This window comes from Salvelinus namaycush, chromosome 3, assembly GCF_016432855.1.
Source record: "Salvelinus namaycush isolate Seneca chromosome 3, SaNama_1.0, whole genome shotgun sequence".
Lineage (NCBI taxonomy): Eukaryota > Metazoa > Chordata > Actinopteri > Salmoniformes > Salmonidae > Salvelinus > Salvelinus namaycush.
This window is the reverse complement of record NC_052309.1, coordinates 95139720-95150258: the sequence shown is the minus strand read 5'-3', so window position 1 is coordinate 95150258 and position 10539 is coordinate 95139720. Positions and strand designations below refer to the sequence as shown.

Sequence of the window (10539 nt, the reverse complement as noted above, 5' to 3'; positions counted from 1 at the left end):
CTTTCATACAGGTAACGAACGGAGATTAGGAGCACACTCTTAAAGGGAGTGCTCCTAATCTCAGTTTCTTACCTGTATAAAAGATACCTGTCCACAGAAGCAATCAATCAATCAGATTCCAAACTCTCCACCATGGCCAAGACCAAAGAGCTCTCCAAGGATGTCAGGGACAAGATTGTAGACCTACACAAGGCTGGAATGGGCTACAAGACCATCGCCAAGCAGCTTGGTGAGAAGGTGACAACAGTTTCTGTGATTATTCGCAAATGGAAGAAACACAAAAGACATGTCAATCTCCCTCAGCCTGGGGCTCCATGCAAGATCTCACCTCGTGAAGTTGCAATGATCATGAGAACGGTGAGGAATCAGCCCAGAACTACACAGGAGGATCTTGTCAATGATCTCAAGGCAGCTGGGACCATAGTCATCAAGAAAACAATTGGTAACACACTATGTCGTGAAGGACTGAAATCCTGCAGCGCCCGCAAGGTCCCCCTGCTCAAGAAAGCACATATACATGCCCGTCTGAAGTTTGCCAATGAACATCTGAATGATTCAGAGGACAACTGGGTGAACGTGTTGTGGTCAGATGAGACCAAAATGGAGTTCTTTGGCATCAACCCAACTTGCCGTGTTTGGAGGAGGAGGAATGCTGCCTATGACCCCAAGAAACCATCCCCACCGTCAAACATGGAGGTGGAAACATTATGCTTTGGGGGTGTTTTTCTGCTAAAGGGACAGGACAACTTCACCGCATCAAAGGGACGATGGACGGGGCCATGTACCGTCAAATCTTGGGTGAAAACCTCCTTCCATCAGCCAGGGTATTGAAAATGGGTCGTGGATGGGTATTCCAGCATGACAATGACCCAAAACACACGGCCAAGGCAACAAAGGAGTGGCTCAAGAAGAAGCACATTAAGGTCCTGGAGTGGCCTAGCCAGTCTCCAGACCTTAATCCCATAGAAAATCTGTGGAGGGAGCTGAAGGTTCGAGTTGCCAAACGTCAGCCTCGAAACCTTAATGACTTGAAGAAGATCTGCAAAGAGGAGTGGGACAAAATCCCTCCTGAGATGTGTGCAAACCTGGTGGCCAACTACAAGAAACGTCTGACCTCTGTGATTGCCAACAAGGGTTTTGCCACCAAGTACTAAGTCATGTTTTGCAGAGGGGTCAAATACTTATTTCCCTCATTAAAATGCAAATCAATTCATAACATTTTTGACATGCATTTTTCTGGATTTTTTTGTTGATATTCTGTCTCTCACTGTTCAAATAAACCTACCATTAAAATTATAGACTGATCATTTCTTTGTCAGTGGGCAAACGTACAAAATCAGCAGGGGATCAAATACTTTTTTCCCTCACTGTATGTCTGTCTATGTGGGAAGAGCTTTGTTTATTTAGGGCCATGAGAAAAAAACTGAAAACAAAAACGTGCCGTATTTCCTCTCCCTCCTCTCTGTCACCGGTTCCAGATCCCTAAATAAAGGCTCTATAGAAAACATCCAGTGAACAGTCATATCCATCTCCCATTCTTAAACAGTTGCCTCAGTCTGATCACCATGGTAACCTCTGGAGCATAATATGCAGCTCTGATCTAGGATCAGGTCTCCCCTGTGTCTATGTAATATCACACATTGATCTAAATGGATAAATGTTATCATAGGAAATGTTATAGGGAACCTGTGTGTGTGGGAGGGATGTTGATAATTGTATCTTCTTTCATATACTCATGATACTATTATTATTAAATGTCATTATGTAGAATAAGGTTTCAACAATAGGTGTATATGCATGTATTCAATTGATCAATACATTATCTTCTAAACAAGAAGTTATCACTTAAATTGTATATTTTATATATCTGTATTGATTAAAATGATCCTAAATCTAATCCATAATATATTGGATAATTATTTCCATGAGTTCAAGGCAAGAACTATGTATACTGTGTCTTGTAAGAACGGTTAATGTAATAACTTTTAGATTTATAATGTAATAAAACCGGTAAATGTAATATCTTGTTGATTTATATGATAAAATTTTGAATTGTTGTCGTAATAACCTTTTCCACTAAATGTAATAAGTTATTGGTATCAGGTAACAACTTTTTTTAATGAATAAAGTAATAACTTAAACCGATCATGTAATAACACCTAAACCAATGTTTAATGTGTTACTTCACCAATGTTAATGCACATACCACCTTCCACCAATTACAAACCCACACACACAAACCTATGCACTTGTACTCTTACACAAACAAGCACGCAGTTATAGACACATGCATTGATTTAATATTTTTTAGATTAACAATTAATCTCGGTCAGGCAAGAGGAAGGAGGATTGGGAAACTGCAAATAACAATAAGCTGAACTCCGCCTAGCAGAAACATCTTTGTATTAGCAAACTATTCATTATTAGTTTATATTGTATTAAAGTTAAGGGATGTCACCCTGGGCGGGGTGAACCATAGTAGGGGATAAAAAGAGAAAACACCATCTTGAGAACTGAGTGTCTTGTTTGTAAATTGCTGTAAGTGTAAACTCCGGGTTGCAAACCTTATTAAACAAACTAACCTCTGATCAAAGAAGTTTCCTGTGGTCACTTGTATGAACATATACAGAAAGTGTAAGGAATTTCTTCCCTGTTATCACTATTTCTATTCATTACGGAATAGTAGGCTGATAAATAGGCAAATCATTTGGAGTCGTGCATCTATAACAATTGTTTGCAGACCGTCATAATACCAAAGAAGAAGAAGACCCAGCGCTAATCGGTATTTATTTACGAGGATACTTACTGGGCCTCAGCCAATAAAAAATATGCGGACGCTCGAAGAGAACGTTGTCAGAGAAGAGGCAAAGAGAGAGGCCCAACTCGAGGGAAAATCTGACGCCTTCCAGTTGAAGTGTACCTAGTTTTTTTTACCTACCTTGCGTCTTCCATTCAGAGAACCGCTACACGCCCTATAAAGGCATCTAGCCATGAGCTAATTGGAAAGACAATAGCAAAGAATTTCTCTAACCAAGATGTTTTTGTTGTTTCTATAAATACCTTAGATTTGTGATTTTAGATTTTATTTGCAAATATAAAAACAATACAACCACTCGTGGACATAATGCATTTACTATCATTCAGGATGATTCTAAACAGTGAAACATGTAATGTACAGTTTAATAGATTCATGATATAATACAAAAGTATTTTCTAGCATAATGACTCCCTAAACCGCCTCACCCACTTGAAGAGAAGTCTTGATGACTATGTACAGTAGGTGGCGGCACCTCTTAAACACCACAGAAGAAGCTGAAAAGCATCAACAGGAAGTACTTTGTTACCATCCTCTATCTAGTTTTCAATCCAAATACATTTCCATAGGCTTTTGCAGGATGTTTCTATGTAAGATTAGTCTACATGAGACGTTTATTTGTCACAACTAAAATTGAGTTTTGATATTTATAAAGTTGTGGTCGAGCTTTTCTTGATCTGAACGTTGTGACAAAGAAAGTAATTGTAGCGTACACATTTAGTGTCGTTTTTTATTTTTTTAGAAAGAATACAGTAACGTCAGCTTCCACGATGGATCGGGTAAGTTTGGTTGACTTTTATTAATAGTATACCTATTGTGGTGTATAAAATATCTAGGTCCAGTTTTCACGTGTGACCTTCCACATCATGAGTTCGATTTGAACAGCAGGACAAAAGAAACCATGGTGGTAATTTCAGCCAAGTAGCCTACTAGCTCATCGCACACAGATTGATGATACAAGGCAATGCGCAACCAGCAGCAGGTCAAGTCAGAACCAGGGAGAAATAATTAGGCATAGCCTACACCAATGATGTATATAAACCCTGGATTGCTGATGCTATATATTGGCCATTGAGAGGCTTTGAAGGCACCGGTTAAACTTCTTTGAACACCTCAGATTTTTTCTCCAGATGTCAGTTCGGCCACACAGCGTTTATACACTAATTTGTTGCGCCCAAATAAAGAAAACGACCACTGAAAATAGGTGATTCTTGTTACTAGGCTACCAGTTACGGTGCTGTTAGCTTGTGTTTGCGCTCGTCTTTATGTGGAAGTAATACAACAATGATTGCTAGTGTCGAAGAATGATTTGGAGTTAATATTAGTCAAATTATTGAGCATATCCTCCGCGCAAATAAGCATCAGAAATTGTCCTTATTTAGCATATCAAGATCCTGATGTGGACCTCAGTCTAGAGCTTAAAATATACAATGTAGGCCTACTGTCAGTATTTGTCGTCATTTTGAGAAAATAAGTTGTCCACATAGGCCTATCACAGGATATTGAATGATTCCATATCCGCGCATAGGAAATGTCCATGTGTGATATTCAGAGTAATCCCAATATCATATGTCTAAAAGAAAATAGTTTTGATATATAGTTTTTACATTAGAACTTGAAAAACATTGGGAACAAAGACATCTGGATTGTTTTGATACAGTTGAAGTCGGAAGTTTACATATGTAACAGTATAACTTTAGTCCGTCCCCTCGCCCCGACCCGGGCGCGAACCAGGGACCTCTGCACACAACAGCCACCCTCGAAGCATCGTTCCCCTCGCTCCACAAAAGCCGCGGCCTTGCAGAGCAAGGGAACCACTACTTCAAGGTCTCAAAGCGAGTGACGTCACCGATTGAAACGCTATTAGCGCGCACACACGCTAACTAGCTAGCCATTTCACATCGGTTACATAAGTTGGTGAATTTTGTCCCATTCCACCTGACAGAGCTGGTGTAACTGAGTCAGGTTTGTAGGCCTCCTTGCGCGCACACGCTTATTCAGTTCTGCCCACAAATTTCTATAGGATTGAGGTCAGGCTTTGTGATTGCCACTCCAATACCTTGACTTTGTTGTCCTTAAGCCATTTTGCCACAACTTTGGAAGTATACTTGGGGTCATTGTCCATTTGGAAGACCCATTTGCGACCAAGCTTTAACTTCCTGACTGATGTCTTGAGATGCTGCTTCAATATATCCACATAATTTCCCTTCCTCATGATGCCATCTATTTTGTGAAGTGCACCAGTCCCTCCTGCAGCAAAGCACCCCCACAACATGATGCTGCCACCTCCGTGCTTCACGGTTGGGATGATGTTCATCGGCTTGCAATCCTCCCCCTTTTTCCTCCAAACATAACAATGGTCATGATGGCCAAAACTTTATATTTTTGTTTCATCAGACCAGAGGCCATTTCTCCAAAAAGTACAATCTTTGTCCCCATGTGCAGTTGCAAACCGTAGGCTGGCTTTTTTTTGGCGGTTTTGGAGCAGTTGCTTCTTCCTTGCTGAGCAGCCTTTCAGGTTATGTCTCTATAGGACTCATTTTACTGTGGATATAGATACTTTTGTACCTGTTTCCTCCAGCATCTTCACAAGGTCCTTTGCTGTTCTGGGATTGATTTCACTTTTCGCACCAAAGTGCGAACGTGCAAGATAAGTTTAATGCTAGCTAGCAACTTACCTTGGCTCCTTGCTACACTTGCGTAACAGGTGGTCAGCCTGCCACGCAGTCTTCTCGTGGACTGCAATGTAATCGGCCCTAATTAATCGGCCATGCTGATCGGTCAACCTCTAGTCATAATCCCCATAAAACCTAGCGGTCAAAATAGAACGGTTCCAATCGTTTTTCCACCGTGTATTTTTCCCATACGGGATTTTAGAAACACTTCAGATAAGGGCTGTGTTTCATGTAGGCTTACCCTAGCGTGACATTTTGATAACCGTGTAAATCTCTCTCAGACAAGGTGACGTATCAATATATTTGCCTGTATTTACCCCCCCCAAAATGAAATTATAATTAGCTACTAATGTGGCTATCATACAGAACATGAAATACCCTGACCGGTCTGGACGAGATTGACGAATTGAGGCAAAGGTAAGAATCTCTGCATTAACAATCTAATGTTAGCTAAAGGTAGTAATGAATTTATTGGTTACATTTCTTTGCCAATTCTGGGCAAGTTTTAAAATTACACAATACCTGTTAGCAAAGGTGTCAGCTAGAGATGACATGCAGGGATTTGTAGTTTTTCATGATGTCTACTTTCATGCTAATTAGCATTAAGGACATTTGAGTGTAATAGAGACGACTATATTGATAGAAGTCACCTTGTCCAATAGAGATTTACAAGAATATCAAAATGTCTCGCCAGGTAAGCCTATGGAAAATCCCCTTTGTGAAAAATGAATGGTGGAAAAACATTGGAACCATTTCCCTGTTCGACCACTAGGTTTTGTGGGTATTATGACTCGTACACTGTGGGGCTCATAGAGAGAATTAGTAATGGCATCTATTTTCGGCACTAGTTTGGCCATGGTTCGCTGGGCAAAGCCTATGGGGAAAATGTATGCCGTTTTTATAGGTGTTTTGGATAAATGCCAAAAATAAGGTCTGCGTAAACACAGGTTTAGGATATCTTATAGGTTTTTTTCTACAATCTTTATCAGCTAACGTCACTTCTTGTGAATGTTGAAGAATTTATGTAATAAAAAAAGCATATAAATCACAAAGTCTTCATAATTCATAAAGGTCATATTAACTGACTGCTATTATCTCATAGAACAAAACGTATAAGATCTTAGCCTGTGCTTATCTTATTTTCGGAATTTATCCCAAAACCCAAATGTTCCCATTGGGATGGATGAACGAGCCAAAGGTAACTCATTTATTTGTTTTAATTCTACAAGCTAGCGAGATCTAAAGCTCAATTTAGCTCAACATTGACATGATTGGTTGACGGTAAGTGGGGGCAGTACTTCCTGTATAAACAAAAACTCCCTTCCTTGACTACTTCCTTCCAGCAGTGTAGCAGGAGATTCCTAGATGTGAGAAGTGTGCAGGAGGACCTGAGAGAAAGGAATGTGTAGTATTGATGTAAAAAGTTGTGTGTGTGTAACGGATGTAAATGGCTAGCTAGTTAGCGGGTGCGCGCTAGTAGCATTTCAATCAGTTACGTCACTTGCTCTGAGACTTAAGTAGTGTTGCCCCTTGCTCTGCAAGGGCCGTGGCCTTTGTGGAGCGATGGGTAACGATGCTTCGTGGCGACCGTGTTGATGTGTGCAGAGGTCCCTGGTTCGCGCCCGTGTCGGGGCGAGGGGACGTACTAAAGTTATACTGTTACATTGATGCTGTTGACCCGGATCACTGGTTGCTGCGGAAAAGGAGGAGGTTGAAAGGGGGTGAGTGTAACGGATGTGAAATGGCTACTAGTTAGCGGGTGCGCGCTAGTAGCTTTTCAATCAGTTACGTCACTTGCTCTGAGACTTAAGTAGTGTTGCCCCTTGCTCTGCAAGGGCCGCGGCTTTTGTGGAGCGATGGGTAACGATGCTTCGGGGTGACTGTTGTTGATGTGTGCAGAAGGTCCCTGGTTCGCGCCCGGGTCGGGGCGAGGGGACGACGTAAAGCTATACTGTTACATGTGTAAACTGTAGGGGTACACATGGTGCTGGAGATCAGATGTGTCCGGTGAGAGAAAGACAGTTGAGGTTACCAGGTCACAGTAGTGGAGAAGGTATTGTATGCTGAGGCAGTGAAGAGAGTAGTAGAGGAAGATGGGTCCAGGGTGAAGGATCCTGAGAGATCCCTGTAATTAGGCTGAGGTCAATAGAGAGTGATAGGAATAACATGCTTCAGTAATTTTGGCCAAGTTCATGGCCATGGTTTTCAACTGTACCGCAGGAATAGAATGTAAAACACAGTGGATAGATGTTGCGGTGGCAGCTGTTGAGAAGTACTTTTGGGTGTACAATATTTTACTGCAGAGTTACAGGTGTTTTGAAGGATAATATCCTGTCCTCCCAGGCTTATGGCCTGGTGTTGAATCAGAGGGCCAAAGTAGTGGAATAATGATTTTTTAATGGGTGTAGGGTTAGTTGGTTTTTCACAAAGTACAATGAATTCATACTACAAGAATAGTAGCTGATACACAGCCAACACACTAGTGGGGGCATGCACCTACAGTCAATTGTTTGCGGACCGCCATAATACTAGAGATTAAAGATGAAGACCACTTCCTTCTCAACATCTCTGGATCTGGTCTGTAAAGCGGAAGAATTATAAATCAATCAAATTTTATTGGTCACATACTTGTGTTTAGCAGATGTATAGCGGATGTAGCGAAATGCTTGTAACACTGACTACTTCGAGGTCGCATTGCTGTAAATCTGCATGGTTCGCAGCACGTATAGCTGTAATTTGTCTGGTATTTTATAGGGCTGTAATTTGTCTGGTATTTTATAGGCCTGTAATTTGTCTGGTATTTTATAGGCTACACTTACTGGGCCTCAGACATTAAAACTATCTGGAATCTCGGAAGAGGACATTGTTCCAAAATACTCGGGTGGAGTAGACGATAACAGACATCAGTATTCTTGGTGAATAGGGTGTTGGATGTTTAATTTCGTTTAATATATTAAAATCTTATCCAGGGTCTTTCTTAAGTAGGATAGGCTACATCAGACATATATTTGTCACAACGTAAGTCGAGTGTTGATATTAAATTTACGTTTGTTTTGGTCTAGCTTTATCTGAACGCTGTGACAAGGAAGTAACTAGTGTAAACTAGCCAGATTTACTGTCACGTTTTTTTATATTTGAAGAAACGCTAAAGAAAAACACGGCTTCAACGATGGATCGGGTAAGTTATGTTGACTTATTAACAGTATTCCTACTGTGGTGTATAACATGTCTAGTCTTAATCTTTGATCTCCATACTGTGTTGTTATGTGTTAATAACATTTAGACTACGTTACCCAGCAGGCTATGCGGCGCCGGAGATGGTTAAAGAATGCCTTGCATGGCTAAACATGGTTTTCTAGCTGAAGTATATGTTCATTAAAAGTAGTTAAACTACGCCCCGGTTTGTCATTATATAGGAACACATACCATTCGTTCCATTTGAACAGTTGGACAAAATAAAAATGGTGGTAATTAAAATGTGGATATTTTGTTCTTCAGCAAGTAGCTACTAGCCTAAAGTACACAGATTGATACAAGCAATGCGCAACAAGCAGCTAAAGTCAGAACCATGGAGAAATAATGAGGCCAAGCCTACACCTTGCAGTAGCGGTGTGTAGGTAAAAACACCAGGGAAGCCAAACCAGAAAAAATTGCCATATTACATGTTGTGATAATTGCGTTTGTTAACCTGTTAGTTCATATCTTGCACTGACAGCAGAAGACAGTGGCAGAATACATTCAACACACCTTTGGTTACATCATAAAACTAGAGAGCAACATCTGTCCTGTTAAGTTCACAAAAGAATGTTGCATGTAACAGTTACATGACCTTCCAGAACGGTCAAGCAAGTGAAATGTTTTCTGAATACTAAACAACTATTGATTTAGAGTTACCTCAAGTCAAAAGGAAACAGGTGCTGCCTCCACTGTTCAAGCAACACCATTCAACATCATTCTATTTAGTCTTCTACAGTGTGACAACTAAAATATACCAAAAACCAGGGGTACAACTTTCACTGGGATGGAGTGTACATGCCCCCCACATTCTAATTGCATCTTTGACCCCCCTAGTTTTATCATTGGAATGTGATACTAAATGTGGCAACGGTGTGCTTTAGGACCGTCGGATGCCTCCAAGAGGTCGAGTAGGCTGTTTGTAGTGTGTATTTGGATAAGAATGTAAATTATTATGCCCCCCCCCCCACACACACACACACACACACTTCTAAAACAAAGTTGCGCCCCTGCCAACAAGATTAGTCCCCATCAACCTAAGCTAAATATGATGTTCTATCCATGGTACTGATTTCTGTGTGTGCTGTGCAAGTAAAGAAAGAAAAATGTTGTGTGTCCCAACTTATGTTCCTGAACGGTCTAGGACTCTGTCATACAGTACACGCCTTTTCGTTTTTGTTGTCCAAGGCTACCTGGCTAAGATGCTTGCTCGCTAGCCTAGTAACCTCCTTCACGGCAACGTGCGCCAGGCCAGCTAGTTAATAGCCCCTTTCAAATTATTACTATTTTTGAAGTAATTGTGAGATGCTCATCTCACTACACACTGGCAAAAAATATATTTTGGACAATTATGATTTTCTATTTTATGTTTTTTTAGATTCCCTTATATTGTATTCGTGAGTGTTCAGTATTTTCTGTGCCTACTTTGCTAAAAGTATTGCTTTGGATTAAAATGGCACTATTGTAAAGGGTTGCGTCAATCGAATCTGGTATCAGGATAAAATTGATTCAGAGTCACCGAATATACTTTAAGTATTTTTATTTAACCACAAGCGATAAATGGTAAATGCAAATTTCGTATATCGGGTTCACTGTATCACCACGCAGGGTAAACAGAGAACTAACTATTCATACAGAGTTCTTCTTATATACTAAGACAGAAGTAGTTCCGCTTCTGAGCTGGCCTGTCAAAAGTAGAGGCTGAGCGTGTCGCGAGACTCACGTCAACCTATATCGTGGCGCACAGGCTGGTCCCAGCCCCTGGCGCTCCAACTGTCCGGTGCTGTTGCTGCTGTGTAGATTACACGCCCACAA

General features: G+C 40.8%; 1 protein-coding gene across 1 annotated transcript in view; it reads right to left on the bottom strand.

Moving 5' to 3' along the window:
- The window catches only part of LOC120043725 (gastrula zinc finger protein XlCGF57.1-like), a 714153-nt gene that overhangs the window by 431936 nt on the left and 271678 nt on the right, over positions 1-10539 (bottom strand). The gene's annotated exons all lie outside the window — the stretch shown is intronic.